Here is a 12,694-nt window from a genome sequence, read left to right as displayed (position 1 = left end):
GCTACTTTTGTTTTTAACCACTAAATATATTCAAAATCAATATCTTATTTTTATTCTAGATGCTCCTGTGGTCCAGAGCAGAAGATGAAGGCTTGTTGGGCTTTGTTACTAATGCGATATGAGGCCTTAGCTGACTTGCTTAGTTTTTCTCAATCTTTTTGCTTATCTGTAATTTCTTGTCTCTTGTTTGGTTCATTTTATTTTTAAAAAAGCTTTAGATATTTGTGTGGAAATTGCTGTATAAGCATTATTTGCTATTTGGTCTCAAAGTGGACATTTGCCGTCGCTGTCATAAGAGTAACACTTTTAATGGTTTTATAATAATCCACGTTGCTGGATAATTGGGGATAGCTGTGCAATTAAATAATTTGGCTCAGCACAGATACAATCTTGTAGATAAAATGTTTAATCAGGATCTCAAAAGTTTTATAATGCAGCACAGAGAGCGTAATCGCTACTATAAACATACCCTGACTCCCTATTTCTCAGTGTTTCTGTCTTGGAAAAAAAACTGCAAGCAAGAGTAAAAGATTCTTCATTCCTTCAAGGCATTCCCTGAGGGCTTGCCTGCCCTAAATAATTATACAGCTTTAAAACAGTTGTCAGCCACCACTGGCAGGACTGCTACCTCTCACGACAGCATCAGGAATGTTGTGATAGCAGCTGCTCATCTCCAAGCCGTGGCTTTGGAGGGGTGACTCTATAAGAGGTTTGAGATGTCTTGTTGCATGAATGGAAGTTTCAGGCTCCTTGTGGTTGATAACAACATCTCGAAAAGGTAAACTGTAAAGAATCCAACTTCCAGGAGTGTACAGCCTCCCTCTCCACGCAGACACAGTATTTATTACTTCTAGACATTCGTAGCATTTTTAAGCCAAATCTCTCAATTTAGCTGTGGCTAAGTACGCTTGGTTGAGTCACTGTTGACCATTTGGAAGCAGATTGTTGCTGCACCTGGCCGTAGTGCTAGAGGAAAGTGGCACAAGAGCTGTTTTTCATCTTTCTTGTACTTGCTCCGTTGGTATGCAAGCAAGAATGGCTGCTGCCCATTGCCACCCACTGTCCTGTGCTGTTCGTGTCTCCAGCCAGCACAAACAACCTGGCACTGGAAGGGATCGAGGTGATCTGACTCTGCCCTGCTCCTGAAGGGGCTCTCGTTCTCTTATTCAGTGATGTCTGTATGATTACAAGTGTGACTTTATATAGGATCTGTTATAAATCTGTAGCAGCCAATGTGGGAAACCATAAACCCATTTACATATATATCCTGGGTACAGGTAGGGCTGGCTAATGTGGACATATAACTGATAAGAACTGTCAAGACTTGATGCTGAATTATCCAAATTAAAGTACATTTGTGAATGGTTTAGTTAAACAGCAACAGTTTAGAAGAATTTAAAAGGAAAAAAAAAAACACAAAATATTGGCCTTGTCTTTTGGTAACATCCAGGCAATCTCTGATTCCTTCTATTCCAGCCACTTCAAGATTACTGCATAACTCAGGAGGAGAAAAACAAAAAGGCCCATGAAATAAAAATGGCAAACTGTTCTTGCTGTTTTCTCTCACTGGGCAACCTTTCAGTAGTGCATCTTTTACTTTGAGGCCATGTAGGGAGAATATATGCTTGAAATTTAAGTTCAGCCTCTCATTTGTATTTCCTATCTCTTCTTTATCTACTTAGCTGAGCTGGAATATTTTCCTGCTGCTACTGATAGCAAGCTTATGGAAAGCTACTTCAATATTTGGTTCAAGGGAATCATTTTACCTCATTTTTGTCCTGGAATTTTATTCCATATAATATTTAGCCTGGAAACTAAGGCATGTTTTTTAGACAAGTTCAAGTAGGTAGATTACTGAACCCAGTTTATGTAAATAAATTACGTTTCAGAGTGGGAGGTGGTTGTGGAGAGTGATTGTTGCTTTTATTCCTAGTTCAGGAATTTGTCTTTACAAAAAACTTCGGAATGAAAAATTAATTGACTCATTTAATTCCAAGCCAAAAGTGAAAATTTTCTTTTATGTCATCTCTCTCCCTTTCTTTGATGGCATCGTCATCAATAATCCCACCTCTAACTGGACCACAGGACCTCTGGTAGGCTAGAGACATTTAAGTTGAAGAGGCTTCAGGATGTAGCCTTTAATGGGAAGAAGGATATATTGCATCTTCCCATACTCCGCTGAGCCAGAGCTTCTGGCACTGCTGGGATTGATTATGTTTGCACAGCGTTACTGTGGTGCAGTGTGGATATATGACACTGTGTGTAGGACCAGAATGGCCATGCTCCTAAAGAGCCGGTTAAATAACTACATAATTAATCATTCCTTGGATTAGAAATGAGACAGAACAAAGAGAGATTTTTCTCTTTAGCTTTTTTCTTTGGCTCATGGCTTATCTGGTCAGAACCTGGGTGCAGCCAGATAGGTGGAATCTGGTCCTGGCTAAGTGTCTCTGTTCTGAAAATGGGAGCAAATGACTTCTTATACAGCCTTGCTTTCACTGAGGAGAAGTGCCATGGAGTAGCTAGCTTATCAGCGAAGTTGTTCTGCATACAGTGTAAATTTACTGTAAGGTTTTTCAAAATTCTCAAAGCTTTGTTATTTATTATTTTTAATTTTTATATAATTTCTATATAATATAATTATTTTATATATTGATTTATATATATATGGAGCACATTTGTGAATGCTCTATTAGTCATTAGTATTGTAACACAATCAAAATATAATACCAGAGCTGATAAACAACAAAGAAAGTAGGATGAAAAAGTGTGACAAGAAAGGAGGAGATAGAAGTATTAAAAAGTATTGTAGATAGAGAACTGTTGACTGCTACTCTTGTAAATATTTCAAAATATAGATCCAATGTTTTATGGGTCACTAAAACTACTGTAAATACACCAGCTGAATCCCAAATACATCATTCTCAATTCCCGGCAAAGACAGTACAATGCAGCTATAATACACCCTTCATCATCCCTTGCAGACTTGGATTTAGCCTTAGAGCAAGATGACTGCAGATAGAGTATTTAACCATGGGAAATAAAAAGGAAGAAAGGATAAGAAACCCATGCCTGTACCCAAGCTTTCTACGTAGTATCTACGTAGTATAGTAAAGCATTTGATCCCTGGGATCTTGAACTTTTTCTTGTACATTGTAAAAAACTGATCAAACTTCTCCAAATAGTTTGGAAGCTAATTTTCTGCCTTAGGCTTTGTGCAAATTCAGAAGAAATTATTCCTAGTGTTCATAGTGTATGGACTTACTAGCTCTGTTTCATTGAGTCCATATAGTACTTTGAGGTACTTACAGATCTTTTCATATTCATTCTTGGAGGGAAAGCGTGCAAACACCAACGGATCCCACCTCTTAGTGGGTTCATTGCATAAGGTTTGCTGTAGTGCAGTGATGAAATACAAGTCATATATCTGTTCTGTGGGAAGGAAGGACAGTGTTCCTGGCATATTATAGTCGGGACTATGGTTAATCTTTAGCTTTTATATGCCTACTATATATATTTTTCTTCTTTAGATCAGTCTTTGTCTTTTGTTATCTAGTTACAATTTTGTCTTTGAGTTGTGAGCTTTTGATTTGATTCTGGTTGGATTCTAGAGGGATACTCTTATGCTACATGCTGTTCTGTGGTTGCCAGCCTGAGCAATACGTAATTATGGGAATGTGACAAGTGAATTTTAAGTAAAGCCTCTAATAGCACTTAAAAGAATTAAGCTTAAGACACACACAAACAAAAGTTTACCAAGAGCAAAATGAGCCAAAAAATATTCTGGTATTAGAAATTAATTTCCCAGACTGCAGTTAGGATACAGATTCTTATACTGCATGGGTCCTTTAGACTGAGTTTAAAAAGGTTTCTCCTGTATTCAAGATAACTCTCCCATATCTTTTCTCAGCTCCTACAGTGAACAAAGATGTTGGTTCACAAAAGGCTATTTGATCAAGCAGAACAAATAATGCCTGAAAAAGTACAACTGCTCATTTCCTAAACCTCTCCTGACTTTCCTATCTCCACTCCACAAAGCCTAGTCTTTAGGCAGTATTAGCAGTAAGAACTTTTGTTTCAATGTGAAGGTTAAACACTCAATACTATGCCCACTTAGACTAGCTCTGCCCATCTCCAAAAGTGGTTGGCTCCAACTCACAGGTATTTATACATTTTTGTCTTAAATCTCAGCAAGAAAAAAGTTTACTTACTTACCTCTGCTGGTTTTCCACGTTTCCTGACTAAGCATGGGCTTTTCTATGGTTTCAGCCTTCAAGTTCAACAAACTGGCTGTGCCATCAGTCAGTTCCTGTAGGGAAATAGAGGGGGAGGAGGCAAGCAGGGGCTGGGGAGAGTAAGCAGAGGCTGTTGTCTTCTGTTTTCCTGCAGGGTTTGTCTAACAGCTAACAGGATTAATGAAACACCTGGCATAGATGCAATTAAGTATTTTGCTGCTGAGGCTGAAAACTACATAATGAAAAAGTTAAACACAGAAACAAAAAGCCGCAACTTCTATGACACAGTTTTGTCAACAGAGAATCCTACTGCCCAATTATGATCATGGTATTTTATATCAAGTAATGTTCAAGACTTTTTTTTATCTATATCAGAGTATTCAGTCATGCCCTTTTGCAGAACTGTTACTACTTTTGCAGTACAAGAATATGTATTTTTTATAATTACAAAGGATTTTCACTGTGGCAGATGGACATTTTCAGTATATGGGGAGATCCAGAGAGACAATGTGAGGGGCTGGTGATTAACATCACTTATGCTGTGCTATTATATGACTTGATCATGCCCATCTTCCCCTAGTTATAAAAACACGGAGTGGATGACTGACTATACTATTGCTTTGAAGATCACTACCAAGATAACAACAGTACAGAAAGGAATATTTGAGTGCATTTGATTTTTTTTTTCCAAAATTTTATTTATTTCTTAAGGGTAAACTTAGATTCAAACAATTAATCTGTGCTAAAAGCTTAGAAACAAACTACTGTTGTGCAATTATAGAGACGGGAAAGCAGTGGAAAGCTATGAATGATAGATTAATTTTGGGATACAAATGGGAAATACTGTTCTAAAAGCAACATTTCATCAGAGGTTAAGAAACATCCTTTCTGTTTTGTGTTTCTGCAGGTGGACATAATTATGTATTTTTTTTTAGCAAATTACTATTAAAATGACTGAAGAACAGCAGCATATTGAAAGTGGTGCAGTCTAGAGGAAAAAGGTGTTTGTAACTGTTTTTTCTGTTTACAAAGTTTCCATAGGGTCAGATCAAGGTAAATGGAACAAAACCTCAATTGAAAGGGTTTTTCTTTGATAAACTGCATTGAACCAGAATAGAGGGGCACATCAGCCCTAAATGCAGCTGATGACTAAAGGTTGCAAGAGCAAAACCCAGTGCTTCTGGGTTTAGTCCTTGGAGATTTATTCTTTGTGGGGGAGTTACTTTAGAGGCTTCCTAAGTTGCTTCATAACCCCATGTGTGTCCCACCTGTCAGTGGGACAGATATACAGATCTACCCCAGCACTAAAAGGGAGGAAAGCCTCCCAGACTTTAATTGTCCTGTCCCACGGCACAGACACAACTGTCTTTGCTCCCAGGGGCTCAACATGTCTGTGCCCAGGGGCACAGGGTTTGTCATTTGATAATCACTAAAGCTGAGATGAACAGAATTCACATGACAATTCTGTATAAATGCTTAATTTGTAGTTCTGTTCTGTAGTATTTTTTGTTCGGTTCAACACAGAATATTTTGTCTTTTCAAAAATGCAAAGTGAAGAATTGTTATTAAATCTAAGTATCACTTATAAGTTTAATAATAATTCTATGACAACTATCATTCTATGAGAATTCTCTGTGTTAACTTGCAGTTAATATTGCAGTTTTTCTGGCAAAATGTACAACAAAGGCTATTCATGTGTTTAAAAATGCAATATATTTGGACAACGTGCTGTCCAGGCACTGTGTGCTGTTATTGTATGTCATCATGTCTACTGGGAAACCTGACATTAAAACATATCCTTGGTTCTCACTTAAGCCAATTTTATAGGGCAGGAAAAGAAAAGACAACATTTTGCAATGAAAGCACCTTCTCCCATCTGGCAAAATGGCTTTCTGGACTCTATTGTGGCTCATTGTCTAAAAATAGGATGAAGACAAATTGTTATCATTTGCGAAAGCCCATGACAATAATGATAAATGAACAAATTTTTTTGCCCTCTGAAGTCATTGCTTAAGGCTTTCTCTGGGATCAACAATGTTAAACTGGTAAACTTGCCTCATCTGCATCAGCAGAAGGTTTACAAATGGCTTTGTAAACAATTTTAGCCAGAGCGTTAATCTCTTCTACAGAAGTAGGGCTTGCATGATCTATGATTGATTTGCAATTTAAAATGACACTGAAACCCCTGAAACAGATATGAAAGAAACTTTCAGTGAATAATGCTTTAGTTGACAAGAAAAGATAAGGCACATCTTTCATCTGATAGTGGGCTGTTTTTGATAAATATTGTTCATAATGGAGAATTTTGGAATCACTAATGTGTGGATAGAACATCACTACTTTTTGACTGGAACCTCAGAAACAGTTTTCTTCAGCAGCAGTCTAGTTAGGGGAGAAAACCTAGTATGATAATGTGTCTTGTTTAAAAATTATCCAATAGATTTCCCTATTATTTAGGTCACAAGTTCAAATTTAAAAAAGTGAAGACCCAAAAACTAGCATTTGATCAGTATTTTTGAGTCTGTGTGAAATAGGTAGATGAAGACACATTTCTTTTTCTTCTTTTTCATTATGCAAAAAAAGTCAACATGTATTATATATTTAAAATGATTAATTAAACAAAAATAGAGTTCTTACTCAGAAACTTAAGATAGCTGTTAATTCCTCCAGGAGGTCTCTTAGCTTCGAAAAGTAAATATCCCCAGGATATTGTACGTGTATATGCTCCAAGAGAGATAGCAATTAGCTTGTATTATAAGGTGATGTTCTCTGTAGTCGTGAGCTCTAGTTCCTAAATCACCATATACTGGGCTGATGGTATCCATCTCAGGTTGTCCAATGGATTTCATGGCTGCTCTTTGGCTCACAGTGGAATTGGTCTGGTTGTCTCTGTAAAACATTTCTGTGGTTGAAATTCTGCACAGAAAGCGTTAAATGATAAAAATCTAGTGAGTGTTTGTGGGACAGGTGCTTATTCTTTAGGAACTGATATGAGATTATGAAGTTGTTTCACAAGAGTAACCGAACATTGTATAACTACCTTCAGCACTATGAAGCACGTGTGTGGATTGAATTATTATTTGATGCTGCCTTGGGTGCACTTTTGTTGTTGTTTTTAAAGAAAATTATTTAGTGGCCTCATTTCTTTAAAAAAAAAAAAAAATAGCAGTGTTCAGTATGGAAAAATACAAACAACCCCCACCTGAACTATCGCAATCCCCACTTCATTCAAGTATCGGAGAAAAAGGTTCATTGGGAAGAGAAGAAGCATTTCTTGATCAGGAGGTAGTGCCAGTAAGCAAGAGTTAAGGCAGGTTGCAGGAATGCTGCTGGGGAGCTGCTCTTGCTTGTGCTAAACACGCACTTTGCATACAAAGATCTTCAGAACATCAGGGCTGCTTGCCTCGGTCAGCTTGTTTTCTCCTTAATGCCAGTGTGCCACTGTGAGTGGATAAGCAGCTGCTGCTTTAAGGTGAAAGGTGCAAGACAGAATGCAACAAAACTCCTTTCAGAGGAAATTTCTTTTCAGCCTCTTGTGGACCAGACCTGCACAAGGAGGATGTAAGGCTTCTGTGGCTTGATTGATTTAAGGTAGAAGAGGTCAGTCAGATGCAGGAGGCACAGCACTGGATCTTTTCAGATAAACAGAGCCTGTAATTACAAGCCAGCTTCCCAAGTTTAAGATTTCTTGCAGATTTAAAATTGACAAGAAAACAGCTATCACTATGTTTTCCTACTATTTAACAAAAGCTACAACATTTGAGTGTGTTCTCGCAGCTATGTAAACACCAGTAAAGATGATTGGGAAGGACAGAGTACAAAGGTGGCTTTCTAAGTACCCTTTCCATAACTGGGGGGAAAAAAAAAAAAAAAAAAAAAAAAAAAAAACAAAACCTCAAAAACTCTCAACTTTTGTACAGACAAGTCTGCTTTAATAGGTATAATGTATAAATTGCTTTGATAACCATATTCCTCTACCACCTTTATATTTTGAAGTATTCAATCTAGCTTTAATTTTATTAATGTATTTCTTTTATCTTTCATCTGAATAGTGTTCTGTATGTAAAGTGACCAAATGTGATTAATGATGAATAGATTAAGATGGGACAGGGTGTTTGAAAAATGACTTAAGTAGTGCATGTAAGTCACTGGCTATAGTCCCAAAATGCAAATTCTGGTTAAGTTAATGACTGGAAAATCATGATGGTATTACTGTATGAGTTCTGCATTATTTAAAATTGCTTTCTAAACAATAAATAATTAGCATTTTACATTCAGACTCATTAATATTATCACACAATTATTTCTATAGGCATTATTATTTTGGAGTCAGAAGTACAAATATAATGGATTTGTAGAATTCTGATGATCGTTTTTTGCTGTCCAGAGTTTGAAAGTTGAGCCTTGCATATGGCGTACTGAAGATCATGTTCTGTTAAAGGTTGGTGCTTTATTGAAATATCTGGAAGAATACTGTTTGCAAAGGGCATTCCCTGTCTTTATATGAAGATTCTGAGAACATCCTTTAGGATGAGATTTCAGGACGGGGAAATTTGTTAATACGTTCACTCCTGCCTGACAAATGAGCATTATCATCAACGTGGGTGCATACTTCCACTTATCCTTTCTGTAGTTGGAGAGCTTTATGAAAAATAAATTAATAATGCATACTAAATTATGTCTGCAAGAGACATTTATATATATATTGCTGACTTCTAGACTGATTAGATTTACATGTCTTTAAAAATGTTTTGTTGGTTTTTTTTTTTTTCCTCACACATCCATAATGCCTTTATAGAACACACTGCATGGTAGAAAAATGTAATCTTGATTTCAACTAAATACCTGGAAGGAGTGTTTCCCCCCCATTAATATGTAGATGTGTTCAACTAGTATTTGTGTTATTTTTCCTGAAAAGAGCCAGCTCTCTTGAATTACCCAGCACAAACGTATGCCTTAGGACGTGAAATTCAGCAAAGTAGGTGTCCTATTATCATAATTTGAAAGAGGTCCACTTAATAATAGCCTGTATTAAACAAGAATCTGCCAACTATTCTGCAAAGTCTGTTTTTCAGCAGAGTAAACCATATGTTTTAAACGCAGCTAAAAATGGTTGTGGCACACTGCTTCCTTCCACCTCAGCCTGCAGTGTGTTACTTAGATTTGCAAGGCATAGCCACCACTAGTACTTAACACTGCTGAAAGTGCCACCCTTCAAGGTTTTTTTAACCGCAAAGAAAAGAGAAATATAGTAGCATCGATTGTTAAATCCTGGTGCTTGTTACTCACTGCCCGCACGCGGAACATCATGCCTTTGTAGCAGTGAGGAGAGTTGGTATTTATCAGGGTTCAGAGCTAGTTCAGCCACACACTTGACAAATTATTTGTGGAATTGTTGTATTCACAGTCACTTAAATAAGAATCTGTCAACACAAGGCTGTGCTTTGTTGCAGCAGGTCTCACAGTTTTTCCTGCGCACTCAAAGAATGATGGATTGGAGGTAATGCAAATTCACTACCATTTTATATGCTGGTGCCTTCTTCATAGACAGGAAACATAGCTCAGTATCATCTTGTAAAATGCCTTAACTGTAAAGGCCTAGTTCAGTGCTGAAAGTGCTTTTTAAAAATGGTGTGTTGGAACAGGGAAATGTAATTCAAATATTTTCCTCACGTCTCATTTTAAAGACTGTTTCTTGGAGCAGGTGTGCACTCAGATTTTCCCAGGCTGAAGAGGACATATGCTTATCTCTGCTTGGTAATTAACACAAATTGATAAATACAATTATTAGATTTTATTGCAACTTAAAAGTTAATACTGCTTAACAAGATATTAAATTTGAAGAGCTCACAGAATAGAAAAATTGTTAAGCAAGTTAGTTGGTGTTGTTTATAGGATTTTTTTTCACAAATGCATTTGTCCAGCAAGCAACATCTGTCTTAATGCTCTATAACCAATATCAACAATTATAGTCAAAGGTAAAAAGAGATGACCTTTTGCCAGAATGAAGCTTACAATTACAAGTATGAAGCTCATCTCTGCTAGTTTGCCCTTCTAAGGAACTGAATAAAAATGGAATGCTTTGCCCAGAAACAAAGTCTTGAACTTCTGGGCTCCTTTCCCCACCCCACTGCCAATCTCTGCCAGGCCGGGGACAGCACGGGCAGCCCTGGGGAGCGGGAGCAGCCAGACCTTGGGGTGTCAGAATGAATGAGGAGAAGTAATAACATGTGCTGGAAATGGCTCTTCTGGAAAGTTCTCAATGCAGTTGGATAAATGGAGTTACAGCCTATTTAAGCTATATCTCTGTGTCATTTTCATTTTTTTTTTCTTTTTTTCAGGAAAATTGATCTTTCTGCACTAGGAAGAAGCTTGTCTGTGCAGGAGAGGGCTTTCTCAGAGGCTGGTTTCAATGGTAAGGAAGGAGCTTGCCACGCATAAGGGACTATCACTAATCTGACTTTGTGCTTCCTCAAGTTCAGGGGGCTTTTCTTTGTTCTGGGATGATAATGAGAGAATTTCATGATGAGCATACAAAGTTTTTTTGAGAGAACAAACATATGGCAAATATTTTCCTTAGATTACTGCCCCAGTAGGAGTTCCTGATCAGTGCAGTATTGAAACCTTTGTGAATTATAATAGGCAGTGGTGAAGTCAATGAGTGTATCTCCAAACACTTCAGGTGGGCTGGATTTTAACCCCAGATACTCTGGACCTTAAGCTTTCAACTTGATCTGTGCAGGCTCTAGAAAATGCCCCCCAAAAGCATATCCCCATGGTGTAAGTGTGTAGCTGGTGTGCATGCTGCTGCTGACATTGCTTTTGAACACTGATGCTCTATCTGCACTAAGACCACTACTGCTTGATAGTCTACTTTTTTGTTGGCCAAATGAAAAGAAATAGTTTGACACTGAAAAAAAGCACTGTCTTTTATGTATGTATGCTGCTTGGCCCCTCTTTGTTCCCTTTACGGCCAGCATGCAGTGGCCTGCTCTGATATTTAAAGGTGTATTTTTATGGAGAGCCATTAAACAACAGTAATTTGCATGCCAGATTTGTGCTGGACGTGGATGGGCACTCTGTGGGCAGCTCACTCAGTACCACGACCAGCCTGGCAGCCGTGTATTGCTACAAACAGCTATTTGCAAACATTTCATTGCCTTTATTTTATCAAAGAATGGTAATACAGCACTGCGTATAACCCGCTCTTGTTAGAGTCACACAACCCTTATGGCCTCCTGTACCCATCTACCTTCAGTCGTGACTTGGCAGTGCAGCAGCTTGTGCTGGCACTGTAACAGAAGCTAGAGGGACTAATGCCTTCACAGAAGTGGTTATCTGGAGTGATGTGACTATAGATACCACTGTCCTCTGTTGGAGAGCTCGATCGTGGTGCCTTTGCTATGTTGGTTTCTCCAGTCTTGTAGGGATGCATCTGTCTGGCCAAGCTCCTGCAAGGCCTGTGCTCTTCCAGGGTACTCAGACTTTTATAGTATTTTCCCTTGCAATGTTTCAAAGTGTTTGGAAGCTCAGCATGATTTCAAAGACTGCAGATTGACTTGCAGTATGGGATATAGTATTTTCACTTGCATCTAAAAAGGCTGTTTTGCGGCCAAAAATTAAATCGCCAAGAAAACACACATGGTTCACAACACAGCTCTTTGATAACATTAAAAGTATATGTAATATTTTGAAATCACTAGCCAATTATTTGTAATAGTTTCATGATAATTTATGTAGAGAATCTATCTGTTGGATGTGTTCCTGCTTTGGTCTAACGGTATTTTTGAACACTCTGTCAAACATCCCCATTTGGCACCTATTTTGTTTCACTGAATTTCCTTAGTTTTCCAGATCTCTTGCCAGTGTGTTTGTGGAACATATTTTGACAGCTTTGTCACCAAATTTGTTACTTCTTGCATTTGGAATGGGTATCAAATCACAGATATTAACGTGTGTTTCCTTTTGGTATAGACTTAATTGGACAATATGTTTATCTTCTTGGATGGTGAATATAATAAGTTGAAGTGAATATAATAAGGTGAGTAAAGTTTTGTTCTTTTTCATTTCAAATGTCATTAAAGGCTGTTATGGATGTTTTGGTTTTTATGTTTACAGCTGATAACACTGTTAAGCAGAATATCCTTGTATTTGAGTTGTGATCTTACATGCCTTACCCAAACTTTATGATAACAAAAGCAGCTCATATGTGAGGTTTGTAGGTCCTCCCTCACTACACGCTTGCCCCCTCACACACAGATACATATAATTTTATTTCAATATGCTTGGGTTAACTAGACTATTGAATTTCAATTTGTTGTGCTCATTTATAAAATAGTCTTCCTATTGAGTTTGTTAGAGCTGAATGAAAATAGTGTATTTAAGGCTGCTCATGGTCTTTTCCATCATGTTTTCCTTAATGCAGAATTCTGAGATTAAAAGAAATGACAAAATAATGC

General features: G+C 37.6%; 1 long non-coding RNA gene across 1 annotated transcript in view; it reads left to right on the top strand.

Annotated features, from left to right (window-relative positions):
- The window catches only part of LOC104912935 (uncharacterized), a 97,519-nt gene that overhangs the window by 21,264 nt on the left and 63,561 nt on the right, over nucleotides 1-12,694 (top strand). The window contains exons 5-7 of the long non-coding RNA XR_014886191.1: nucleotides 8,548-8,676; nucleotides 10,577-10,650; nucleotides 12,210-12,276. This is a non-coding gene — a long non-coding RNA (uncharacterized LOC104912935). The remainder of the gene's footprint in view (nucleotides 1-8,547; nucleotides 8,677-10,576; nucleotides 10,651-12,209; nucleotides 12,277-12,694) is intronic.

Source organism: Meleagris gallopavo, chromosome 13 (genome assembly GCF_905368555.1).
Source record: "Meleagris gallopavo chromosome 13, MGAL_WU_HG_1.1, whole genome shotgun sequence".
NCBI classification, from domain to species: Eukaryota; Metazoa; Chordata; class Aves; order Galliformes; family Phasianidae; genus Meleagris; species Meleagris gallopavo.
This window is presented reverse-complemented; position numbering and strand designations above follow the sequence as displayed.